This window comes from Ovis aries, chromosome 9 (genome assembly GCF_016772045.2).
Source record: "Ovis aries strain OAR_USU_Benz2616 breed Rambouillet chromosome 9, ARS-UI_Ramb_v3.0, whole genome shotgun sequence".
Taxonomy (NCBI): Eukaryota; Metazoa; Chordata; class Mammalia; order Artiodactyla; family Bovidae; genus Ovis; species Ovis aries.
Window position 1 is genome coordinate 16,660,429 of NC_056062.1, and position 13,601 is coordinate 16,674,029.

Consider the following 13,601-nt stretch of genomic DNA (forward strand, 5'->3'; position numbering starts at 1 on the left):
CTGGAGGCCAGGGCCTACCCGGACCACAGGCCTTCCGCAGTTAAAGGTAAAGCTCAAAGCCTGGGGTCACATGGGCCGGAGTCTTTATCTTGGGTCCTTCTTGCTGAGCAAGCCCCAGGCAAGTGTCTTAACCTCTCAAAGGCTCAATGCTGCAATCAGCCTGGGATCAACCAGAGAAGCAGAAGCAGGAGGGGATAATGTTTTAGGAGGCTTATTGCAAGGAGTTAGTTTACATAAGTGTGGGGTCTGGCTCAGCTGAGTCTGGGGTCCACAGGGCAGACCTCCAGGAAGGACAGACTGGACTTCTCCAGCACAGGCTCAGGCCGCTGTCCACAGGTAGAGTTTTTTTTTTTCCTCTGTCAGGGAGGCCTCAGCTCTGCTTTCAAGGCCTTTCAGTGGACTGTACAAGACTCACCCAGACTATCTAGGATGATCTTTCTTACTGGAAGTCAGCTGCTGGTGGCCTTTAATCATATCTACAAAAATATCTTTCCAGCAACACGTAGATGAGTGCTTGGTTGGGAAACTGGGGACTATTTGATACATAAGACGACCAGGACTGGTGGCTCCTCTGTAAAGCGGGGCCGGGGCCAGTGGGCTTTCACGGGAGCTTACTGTATGATTTACACGTGGCATCTCATTCAAGCCTAATGCTAGCAATAGAGACAAGTGATGACCGTAGTCAACAATTGTGGAAACACACTGTGCGCCCGGCATACGCTAAGTACGTTTCACACTTGCCGTGAGCCTGTCTGGAAGGTATCACTTTGATCTTCATGGACCAAAGAGGTTATTTAACCCGAGTCTAAGATTTATAGGATCCAGAAGTCAAATAAAGGCGCATTTTAAACCAGGTGCTATGCTGGACATTTTACATATGACAGGGCTGTGAGAGGATTAAATTCCATCTGATAAGAGTGAAGAAATATCCTTTATGTGTTCACTCCCTCTCAGCTCATTCTTTTAACAGGTGGCTTTACCTGCCTGCTTCACCTCTCCGCTCACCTAGCCCTCAGTGCCTGCCTGTGCAGTGGGCGTTATTGCCCTTGTGTGGCCACTGAAGACACAGAGACGACAGGTCAGATGATGAGTCGAACCGAGGTCCATGCCTCTTGGCACTTGGCCTTGTTGGAGGAAGTGCCTGGTTTGGCCCTGGGGCTCTTTGACTCAAGCTCCTGGGCTGGGTCTGGGATGACTTCCCTACGAATGTGTGCGCTGGCCACTCTGCAGACCAGTCCCTCCCTGCTGCCCCTCTCTCTGCTCTGTGCCCCGGGAAGCTGACCCTGTGAGCTCCATCACCCAGGTTCCTTCTGGCTTCTCGGTGGAGTTGGTCAAGAGGAGACGCTGCTAGGAGACTGAAGCGAGAGAAGAGAGATATTAGAGTATATGCCGACCTTGACCCCTCCCTGCCTTGCCATGGAACGGTAGTGGCCTGTCTCTCTCTCTGGGCTTGGCAACACCCTTCACGTCCTTTCTCCCAAACCATGCTGGCCCCAGAGTGCACAGAGTGCAAAGGTTTCCCATAGTTTTCAGACCTCTGGCTCGTCACCCTCCCTTCCTTGTCCCCTTGACTCTGCCCTCATCTCTGCTGGAGATCTCTTCATTACACCCCCTTGGAAGAAACTCTCAGCACACCCCATCGTTTCCTGCTGGAGCCCGGAGAGAAGGTTAGGTCTGGGAACTGCTAGGTGGCTGCCCACCTCAGGTGATGGAAAGTCTGTAGGGAGCTGGGGGTGCAGGGCCATTCCAACCTCTGCAAAAGGACAACATGCTTTATAAGCCTTTGATAGGATCAGAGGAGTCTGGCCCCCTGGATGTGAGAGGGAGAAGCAGGGTGTCAAAGTCATTACGATTTGCTGGAGACATTGCGGGCTTTAACATTTTGTCCCCCCCTTCTTGGGTCCCCTAGCCCCAGGTAGATGGGGACAGTGGTCACCCCCAGAGTGCAGTTACCCCTCTTTTGCTGTGCACGACTCTCACTACACTTGCTGCTCAAGGATGTTGCAACAAAAACAGAAATGAGTGAACAGCCTTTGGCTCAAACCCACCACACAGGCCTACAAGAGTTAAACCGTCTTGGTTCCTCTTTAGCTGTTACTCCCAAATGCATACTTGTAGCTGGACTTGTCCTTCACAAAGCTAGTTACTCTGACTCCACATAGATTGTACTCTGTACCTGGCATTCTTCTCCTACATTCTCTCATAACATTCTGCATTTCAGAAAGAAGGTCACGGGCCGGTAACTTCAGGGACACCAGATACGGTTGTTGAGTTGCCTGATGTCAGCTGCGGCTGTTTTGAAATTTTCAAAAGAAAAAAAAGTGCAAGACCTACATGAGGATGTGAAACCTCTCCCCACTCCTGAGAAAGGAGGGCACGGTTCTTGAGGCACTAGCCTGCTGTGTTTCCCTTTTGCCTGGCAAAAATAAAGCCACTTTTTTCTACTTCCGCCAAACTCTGTCTCCCTGTTTCTATCTGGCATCAGTGGACAGGGAGCCAAGGTTCTGGCAACAGGGAGATGCCTAAGCGCATACCCAGGAGGCTGATCTTAGCTCTACGGAGGAGGTGAAAGCATCTCAGCCTGCAGAGACGGAGGCCCAGAGGGAGAGGGGCAGAAGCCTGCCCTGCCGTCCTGCCTCCCAGGGGAGCCCACAGCCTGGAAGCCTGCTTCCTGCCTCCATTCTCTTTGAGGCATGGCTGGGTCTGATTGCTTGGCAGATTGTACCCCAGGGCCCAGCACAATGACCGAATATTTAATAATAATTAAAAGACAATGAGATAAGCGCTCCTCCTCTGTAATCTCTCTGGAGGGTCTGTATTTCCCTAGGCACACTTAATTGCTGTAAGGACACTGTCGACTTACAAGCCACCTCCTCTTAAAGCCGTGATGGGAAAGGATGAGCAGAGGTATGTGTCGGGTCCGTGGTGCCAGGCAAGGGATGGGGCTACGCCACCCTTGTTTACACACTGTTCCCTCGCCCCATGGATGATCAGCCTGGTGCTCACCCTCACTGGCTCGGCAAACAACCCACTGAGCACTCACTCTGTGCCAGGCACCCATGGGAGGTGGGCAGACGGCACTGAACCAGACCAGTGAAGCAGAGCAGTGAGTGGTTTCAGGGCTTGCTGTGTGCATGTCACCTTCCCAATGTCTCTAGGCAGACCAGGGCAATCAGAACGGTGTCAGGTGGAGAGAGCCCTCCTCGAGGGTCCATACCCTGAGCCCTGAGGGTGACTTTGAGGCATTTGTCAAACTCTGATCCCACCCATCACTGATTATGTCAAATCTCAGAAGGCAGCCAGTGATCATTGTCTACTCTGAATCAAAGCGGAGCCTAACACCTTCTCTGGTTGATGACAAGGCCCCACCAGCAGGCTGCTGTTGTCCTAAGCCACTGAGAAGCCACGAGTAGGTTCTGGGCAGAGAAAGGCCATTGTCTGAATTATTTGCCACAGACTATATGAGCCTGCAAGTCCTGCCCAGCCTGCAACACACTCCTCCTGGCTTCCTGCCATCCAGCTACAATCTTTTTTTCCTGGTATCCTTAGGTCACCTTGTGTTCTCCCAACTCTTAGGTCCGCATAGTCCCCTCTCCTGGGGCCTGGCCAATTCCTACTCATCCTTTGGGTCTCAGAGGCGGCTTCCTTGGCCATACCCCCTGGGTCCCCTCAATGTAAACTCTAGTTTTCTCTTGTACTATCTCATGATACCCCAGACTTCCTTCATGCTCTCCTAGTCATGTTTGACTCTTTGCGGCCCCATGGACTATAGCCCACCAGGCTTCTCTGTCCATGGGATTCTCCAGGCAAGAATACTGGAGTGGGTTGCCACACCCTCCTCTAGGGGATCTTCCTGGCCCAGGGATCAAACTCGTGTCTTCTATGTCTCTTGCGTTGGCAGGGAGATGTTCTCATTCACAGCACTTGTGACAACTTGATAGAAGACATTAACCAAAGAACTGGACACCTACCTATGCCTCCCAACTCTGAGAGCAGAATCTGTAACATTGTCATTGCTGTGTCCCCACGGTGCTTATCAAACAGCAGGCACTCAATAAGTGCTTACTGATTTAAATCAATAAAGTATGACTTCCTGTTACACACCATGGACGCAGTGTCTTTGAGGATATAGGTGTTTTTCCTCCACTTTTCTTCCTGCTTTGCCTCTTTTCAATGCTGTCTCTCCTTCCTGCTTATTTTGGCCGCTTTTTATGTTACAGGCTTTCCCCTCATGTTTCTGGTACTCTTTGGTTGGCCGTTATGTTTAAGAGTGGGGAACAATGAAGTGGATGGGGTCTCTGAGCACAGGGTGGGACTTGCTGACTGTAAACCTCAATGCAGGGTGATCTAGCAAGGTATTCTGGGGAAGAGCCCCTGATGGTGGGCAGAGGATTGCAAAGAGCACTCTTTCCAACTCCTGTCTGAAGGACTGAGGTTAGGCTGCCAGTGGTTAGGAGCCGAGAAAGAAAAGGAATTAGAATGTTTCATTGTTCGATGTGCACGTGACTGTTTAATGCCCTGGTTTTCCACATTAATACTTCTGTCCCTAAGTATCCAAGGATCTTCTAGGTTAGAGATGCTCTGTTTTATTCACTTCAGTGAATACATTTTCAGTCTTCTGCCAGGGTAGGGGAGGAGAAGCCCTGAAGTGGGGTGAGGCAAAAGGGGTTCCTAAGGGTGCTTCTAAATCACCTTCATATTCTAGGCTCCTGTTTCACCGTCCACCTCTGCAAGTACCTGCTGCGTTGATTCCTGAGCCTTCTGAGGACTCGGTACATCCAGCTGTGTCTGTTGGCTTTCCCACTGCCCGGTTAGTACTTGGGTTTCTCAGAGATGCTGAACTAAGTGCGGTTGCCCCATCTGCTTTCCTCTTACCGAAGTGTATTGCTATCCACTACTATTTTCTTCCTGTCCTTTTGGATGCGGAGATGAAACATTCTCTGCAGTTTTGGTGGAGACTTGGAAGAAAATGGAAACATATGTTTGCACTATATGGCGTCTTTAGGGCAGACAGAACTTTTCAGGCCCAAGACCCTCAGAAGACACGGCTCTCGCCCATCTCTGCCCACAGGCCGCTGTGTGACTTGCTCTCCAGGCAGTTTCTGTTCTCTTCATCCCGAAGAGGAGACCAAGCTCCTCATAAATCCGTGTTGATAAAGGTCGTGACTCTGGGTGGGAATGAAGACCATGGAAGCTTGTGGAGGAAGAGAACAGCCAACAGAGGGGATTTAAAAGTGTGTCCAAGAGGGAAAAACAACAGGGACAGTTTTCACCAGAGGGCTGGAGTTGCCAGTGATACGGTGTCAGCACATGCAATAAGTAAAGCTTTCTGAGTAAAGCCTCCTTATGAGGCCAAGTTCATTGATGGCCAAGCTGAGAGTCCTTGAGCTCTGTAGAAGCTGGGCTGCCCAGATTTCTGGATGAACCAGCCTGCGTGTGAAAACTTAGTAGCAGTCAGCTCATTTGAGGACTTTTCTGGACCGTCTAGGTCAGTGGCTCTCAACTGGGGCTGATTTAACCTTCAAGGGGTATTTGGCCAAGTTTGGAGACAGATTTTGTTGCCGCAGCTCCTGGGAGGTGGGGGGTGGGAGTGCTACTGGCATCTACTGGGTAGAGGCCAGGGATGCAGCTAAACATCCTACTATGTGCAGGACAGACCACCCACCTCACCCCACCAAAAAAAAAAAAAAAAAAGAATTTTCATCTAAAACATCAGTAATGCCATATGTGGAACCCTGCTGTGGAAGATACCTGATCAGACGTCTCATAGCATCTATTGCAAGGAGGTACTTGACACTCAGTATCTCGACTCCAGACTTGGAGGCTTGTTGAGGTTTATACCTTCACTCTGGAGATGAGGAAATGAGCAGAGATGGAAAGCAGGTTCCTGCTGGGCTCCTGTCGCTCAGGGCTTCGGGCCCAGGCCTTTGGTACCCACACCTGGCTGCAGAGATGCGGGGTGGGCTGTACTCATGACCTGGTGTGAAGATGCTTCTGCTGGGGAGATACACTAGCAGGCAACTTGGTGCCTGAAACCATGTGTGGAGGGAGGGGGTTTCCCTTGGGACCGGAGGAATCACAAGTTTTTGAATAGACAATTCATTTACATAATTCAAAATTCAAGAGGCACAAAAGAGGACTCAGTGAAAAGTTTCTTTCTCACTCCTGTCCCCATCTATCCAGTCCCCAGCCACACAGACAACCAATTTAACCTTTTTTTTTTTTTAATATATACACCTTTCTAAAGATAAGGCATTTAAATTTTCTAAGAAAAAAAAGTTCTTGTGTGTGTGTGTTTTATAATGAACCTATATTGCTTGTTTAATGAGGATAAGCAAATAGAACCCAAGAGAATAAAATTATCTGTAATCCTACGCCAGGACAAAGTCACCATGCATTCTTTGGTGTGTAACTGTTCAGATGCATTTTTCTATTCAAAATCTACAAAGAACTCTCTCTACATGTGGATAGGAAAATAACTTTGGTGCAACAATAATATAAAACTTTATAAAAATAATAGTACTGAATAATAATATAAAGACAACTTCCTGACTTACTTCATTCTGTATGACACTCTCTAGGTCCATCCACATCTCTGCAAATGATCCAATTTTGTTCTTTACGGGTAATGTTCCATTATCTATATGTGCTAAGGCTCTTCAGGTTACAGCATGGAGTATTATGCAACCCCATGGACTATAACCCACCAAGCTCCTCTGTCCATAGGATTCTCCAGGCAAGAATACTGGAGCGAGTCACCGTGCCCTCCTCTGTGTATATGTACCACACATTTATCTGTTCCTCTGTTGATGGACACTTAGTCTGTTTCTATGTTCTGGCTACTGTGGATAAGTACTGCAATGAACCTGATGTATTATATACTATTGATACCACGTATAAAGTAGATCACTGAGAACCTATTGTATAGCAAAAACATTTCTAATTGAACTTAAAGTAAAATATGAATTGTTACAGAAAAAAATAAGCTAAAAGCAAAGTGTGAATTGTTACAGAACAAAAAAATAAAGGCTACTTTCCAAAAGCAAAATAGGAAACTCAGAAGCTGAACTGCAAGAGAAACTTGACTAAAAAGATTAAAAATTTGAATAACAATAAGCACTATAGAGTCAAAAGACATAATAGCCTGAGGCAGTGTTTATCTTTATAATACCAATTTAATGGGTAGGAGTCTTATGTAACCCATATGAAAGATAAAAATTAGCATTTTTAATATTCAAGTAGCACACTTTTCGGTCCTACTCAGGAAGGCCTCCAGCACACCAAGCTTATTAGATTTTTTCCTAAATTTTCTTTTAGGAGTTTTATTATGCACATTTGTTATTACTTAAATCTTTACATTTTTACGTTCATTTTTCACATATGTACATTTCAATTTTGAATCCATCTGGTGCTCAGTTTTGCACGTGGTATGACTTGGGGGTCTGGCTTTGCTCTCTTCCAAACAGGGAGCCAATGACCCCAGCAACATTCACAACCTAGATAGTTATTTTCCCATTGAATTGAAATACAGTCTTTATCATGGAGTGAGCTCCCCAAAGTATGCAAATCAGATCATAATTTTTAAAAACACAATCATGATTCTCACACAGATGTAAAGATAAAACGTTAAATATTTTGCTTAACTGAATAATGAGAAAACTGGTGAGGTGGTACAGCTTCAATTCAAAGGAGAATTCAAAGAACACATTTATAGATCTGAAATACTGAAACGGATGTGCCAGTGGAGCTGAAATGGATTTGTCTGGTGCTGGACGGGGTGGAGGGTTCATTGCATTTCACTGCAAGAATGATTTTGCACTGTTATCAGTTATCTCCAGCTTCCAGAGTTGTCATATAACTTCCATAAATTCAGAATCACTTGAGGGAGAGAGTGCTATAGACACACCATCAATTTCCATGCAAGTATACCCTTGCCACATGTTTAATCAAAGTTAAAAAATTGTTCTTGATCACAGAGTAAGGCTGGTCTCATTAATTTGGGCCTGGTTGTATACATAGGTACACCTAGTCTGTTAATTTACCATATAGGTTCTAAGCTTGCTTTGTTGGAAGTTTTCATAAGGAATCTCAGGTTAGACTTTTAACTAAGGAGTCCACAGAACTCTGAAGAATGGAAAGGCAGTTTGGAGACAAAAATACCTTCCACACTGTGCTTTAGGACAAAACTATTCTTCCTTGCAAAACAAAAGCACATGCATGATTATATGTCTTTGCAACCACTCTCCCAAGTAAAGTATCAAACACTTATCTAATAAATTAGTGTACTAACTATATTAGTTATTTAAGTAATATTTTGCAGAAAACTGGGGGATAAATGAGAGCTACGTGTTGCACACCAACGTTTGAGCTTGTCAGGGCTCATGGAAACACATGACACAGCTAAAGAGACACACACATTTCTCATAGAACATCTCAGTGGCAAACAAACCTGTTCTTAACAGACCCAAAGATGTAGCAGTGTACAAAAACAAGGAGCAAAATCACATAACCCTAAAGTCAGGCTCTGTGATCTGGGTTTCAGAATTCTATTTCACCTAGAACTGATCTGGGCATCCGGTGAGTATCACTAACTCAATTTAACATCAGTCCAAGGGTTTAAGTTATCTAAAGATCTTGGAAATTGTCTTCAAGCTGACAAACTACAGAACAGATACAAGTTCATCACAAGAATGATTTAATTCAGATAAATACAAATTTATTTTTCATAATATTGAACATGTAGGAGTAATGTTAGCTGCTTTGATCTGTAAACCTGAAACAGTTTTGGAAGAACATTCCCCAGTAGAATAAAAACATATGCTTGTATTATACTTAACATCGATAGATTTAACACTGACAAATCAGAGAAGAAAAAGCTCAGTTTTCGTTGAACTAAAAATATTAATCTTAGTTGCCAAAAGATACATGCTAAATTCTGTGAGCCTGAACTCTTAAAATATTTGAGTTGGCTTTTTAAAAATAGCCATGTTGAGATAAAACTGAATTTTATGGTATGCATATTATAAGTGTAAAATTCAATTTGGAGGGTGTATTTTTATAAGTTGTACCAAAAAAGTCACTGCAATTTTAGAATGCTTCCATTACCCTCAAAAGTAGTCACTCCCATCAGCCCTAGACAACCATTAATCTTCTTTGTCTCCATTGATTTGCCCATTGTGGACAGCTTGTATTACTAGGATCATACACAAAGTGCTGTCTTGTATGTCTGACTTCTTTATTGGGCATAGAGTTTTTGAGGTTTATCAGTGTTCTACTTCATTCCTTTTTGTTGCTTACTGGAATTCCAGTCTGTGGATGGAGACCACACTTTGTATTATATATTCCATATTCATCAGGTGATAGACCTCTGGGTTGTTTCAGCTTTGGGGTTATTCAGATTTATTGTTATTATGAATGGGTTTTATTCATTTCTAACTTTTTATTGTTAGAGAAAAGCTTTGTTAATGTATATCTGGATATTCTTTGCCCTAAGAAATTGAAAGTCTGAATTTTTTTCTTTTTACCTTAGTGTCTAAGATTTCCTGGATTTCTTGTTATGCAATCATAGCATCTGTATATAAAGATGCCTCCTTTAAAGATTTTGTTTTGATGTGGACCATTCTTAAAGTCTTTATTAAACTTGTTACAATGTTGCTTCTGTTTTTTACTTTATTATTATTATTTTTTATTTTACTTTACAATACTGTATTGGTTTGGCCATAGGTTTATGGGATCTCAGCTTGCTAACTAGGGATTGAACCTATACTTCCTGCATTGGAAGGTGAAATTTTAACCACTGGACCACCAAGGAAGTCCCAGATATCTTTTTCAAATACTTGTCCTAGGCATTTACTTTGCATATCTTATTATGCTTGTTAATAGCTCTGAAAATATTAATAGTTTTTGATAGTCTTTATAATATCTAATAACAAACATTACACGGGAAAATGCTCTAGATTTTAATGAAAGTCCTTTAATAGGTAGTAGTTTCTATTTAACCCTATTTCACAAAATTTTTATTAGGAATTATTGAACTGTATGAAAATGCCAATTTGGTAGCCATTGATACAATTATTTAACCTCCATCATGTAATTTATCACCTTCACAGGCTAGAGTTCCTGAGGTTGAATTCTCTCTGTTCTCTCAGACCAGAACCGACTTGGTCACTGTCTACTGATGCTGGAGACTGGGTTCCATGGAAACAGGTTCTTCGATGGAGACTTGTGTGCAGCAGCAATAGAGGGGAGAGAAGGAAGCAGGGTTGGACAGAAAGGGATGTGGAACTGCTAGCCCTGCAGGGGATGCTGGGACTAACTGATGGATTGAGAGGTCTTAGATTGAGGCAAGGTGGTGGGCCTTTGTACCCCCTACACCCACCAAGAAAGGGGTTATATATAACCTTGGACATTGGGGAGTCACTCTGTCTAGTCAAGGTCAATGCCCAGGGAAGGTCTCAGCTGAGAGCTATCAGCAGCCAATACTCCCATCTGCTGGGAATAATCCCATCAACAAAAGTGGGACATATATACTATCATGTGTGAAACAGAGAGCTAGTGGGAAGTTGTTATATAATACGGGGGGCACTAAAGCACGGCCTGGTGTTCTGTGATCATCTAGAGGGGTGGGGTGGGGGAGGGGGAGGGAGGCTCAGAAGGGAGGGGGTGCTTGGATAATTATGACTGATTAGGAGAAGGAAATGGCAACCCACTCCAGTGTTCTTGCCTGGAGAATCCCAGGGACGGGGGAGCCTCGTGGGTTGACGTCTGTGGGGTCGCACAGAATCGAACAGGACTGACGCGACTTAGCAGCAGCAGTAGCAGCAGCATTGTATAGCAGAAACCAACACAGCACTGTAAAGCAATTTTCCTCCAATTAAAAAAAATAAAAATTTAAAAGTGATAGCGCGAGATTTGTGTGATGGACCGTATCATCTGCTACAACTGATGAATCGATGTGCCGAGAAGCGGCATGATTTTCATTTATATTCATAATACATGTAGTTTTGGATTTAGTTTAGATTGATGTTGGTATGCTAGTTCTAGAAAATTAAATGGTGAGCTTTCCATCTGTTTCTGGTACTTATAAAGTCCTCAACCGTCTCACCTAGGAGGCTGGCTGTGAGCAGAGAAGAGGACCAAGCAGCAGACCCCGGGACTCTGGCTTCAAGGCAGGGTCAGGAAGACATGCAGTGAAGGCAGGGGAGAGGGAGGGGCGGGGGGAGGAAGCCCCTAGAGCAGTGCTAAGCTCCTGAGGCTCCACGGTAGCTGTCATTTAGGTTTCCCCCGAAGATGATTATTAGAGGGGGATCTTTCCTCTTTACCCCAGATGTTTCCTCCTAGGTGGGAAGAGTTCCCCCTCAATGTTAGCTCCTGGCTTTGCGTCACCTCTTCATTCATTTGGCATCAGGGAGACTGTAATCTGACCAGCTGGTAAGCTCGGGAAGAATAAACTGAGCACACACATCGGCTCAGCCCTTCCCCCCCTCCTCTGGGTACCAGCTGGCCAGAGAGAACACCATCCTCCCAGCTCCTTCAGGCCAAGCCTGGGCGCTGCACGTCCGGAATGAGGTGGGTGTGATTGGTAACCTTGGAGCTCACTTCGCAAGTCCTTTAGTTCTTACAAGGAGTTACAATACCCAGCTCCACCTTTACCAATAATGAAGCTAATACGCTGGAGCTTCACCTGCCACTCCTTCTTAGGTTCTCTGTGTTCTGAAACCCAGGGAGGGTGAGGGGGGCATTTATCTTGGCACCATCTAAAAATTTAGCTTGCCTTCCCTACTCTTACTATGAAAATTGAATTTCAAGCTTTTGTCATAGTAGGATCCAGATCACTTTTTAGATTCCAAATGACTGTTATTAAAACTCGTCCATCTAACATTATATTCTCTCAACAATGGGTAGAGTTAACTCAAGTATCAAGACTTGTCTGGATTTAACTTGCGTATATGTGGAGTTAAAGTTTAGCCATGTACATGCTCACATTTAATCCTTGCTAGGTACTATGGTTTTAGATGGGCTTCCCAGGTGGCTCAGTGGTAGAGAATCCGGCTTCCATTGCAGAAGACAAGGTTTGATCCCTGGGTGGGGAAGATCCCCTGGAGGAGGAAATGGTGACCCACTCCAATACTCTTGCCTGAAGAATCCCATGGACAGAGGAGCCTGGCGGGCTACAATCCATAGCATTGCAAAGAGTCAGATGCAATTGAGCACGCCTGAACGCATGGTTTAGATGCTATGATTAACCAAACCATAGCACCATTTAACTGGCTTAATATACATAGTTTCAGTTCTTTTACACCATCACTCCCCTTTTTTGGAGAAAGTTTACTGGGGAGTAAACTTCTAAGGCCATACATATACATGCCTGAAGGCGACTTGCCTCTGTAAATGAACAGCCAGAATTGAAAGCGCCATCTGATGTTGCAGAAGAGCCCCATATTAGGAAAGATGAACTAATCTAAACTCGTTTATTAAAACCAAAAATGCCTGACTCTCCAACTGGGCTACAAGAAAATTCAGATACATTTTGCTTAACAAGAAACTCACAGACTTGTTTATCTTTCTGTCTTTACCTTCCGTTTTTGTTTCAGGGCGAAGCAGACAAACAGAAAGGTGGCATGGTGATACTGATTTCAGACACAGGATAAAATGGAATGAAGAACTTTTTTGTATTGATAAATGATCCAATTCACAATGGACAGAAATAGTTTGATGATATGTTCAGTACATAGGTCTAAAATAATATATTCAAAGTTCTAAGAATACCTATTATGCTCATATGCGTGATTCCTTTTCCCCAAATCTTGCTGAAATGACCAGTCTAATAAAATATGACAATTATATAGTGCTAGTGTATTCTTGGAAAGAGTCCAGTGAAAACAGCAGACGTCCCTACAGAACCAGTGCTGGGAAGGACTTGCTTTTTGTCTTCTCATCCACATGGACTGAGATTCTTTACAGATATTTGAAAGACAGTGTGAAAATAGATAATTAGTTTGAACAAAAAGCAAATAGTCTCCAGTGAAGTGGAGTCACTAGGGCAAATTGGAGAGAAGAAACAAGCCTCCAGGGTCAAGACCTCACAGGAAAGAGTATAACAGAAAGGGTAGATGGTGTGTGTGTGTGAAGATTCTTTTGGTTGTGAGTGAAAAAAGCATAGTGGCCCAGTTACCTATTGCTGGGTAAGAAACCATCCAAATTCTTCGTGGCTCAAAACAATTCATTATGGCTCACGGTTCTGTGGGTTGATTGGACTCAGCTGAGTGGTCCTTGCTTGGGAGTGCACATGTGATGGTTCTTATATTTGTGTATTTGTAGTTGTAGAGGGTACGTGTGTTACTCAGTTCAGTTCAGTTCAGTCGCTCAGTCGTGTCCGACTCTTTGCAACCCCATGAATCGCAGCACGCCAGACCTCCCTGTTCATCACCAACTCCCGGAGTTCACTCAGACTCACGTCCATCAAGTCCATGATGCCATCCAGCCACCTCATCCTCTATCGTCCCCTTCTCCTCCTGCCCCCAATCCCTCCCAGCATCAGAGTCTTTTCCAATGAGTCAACTCTTCGCATGAGGTGGCCAAAACTCAGGGTTCTCCAAAGA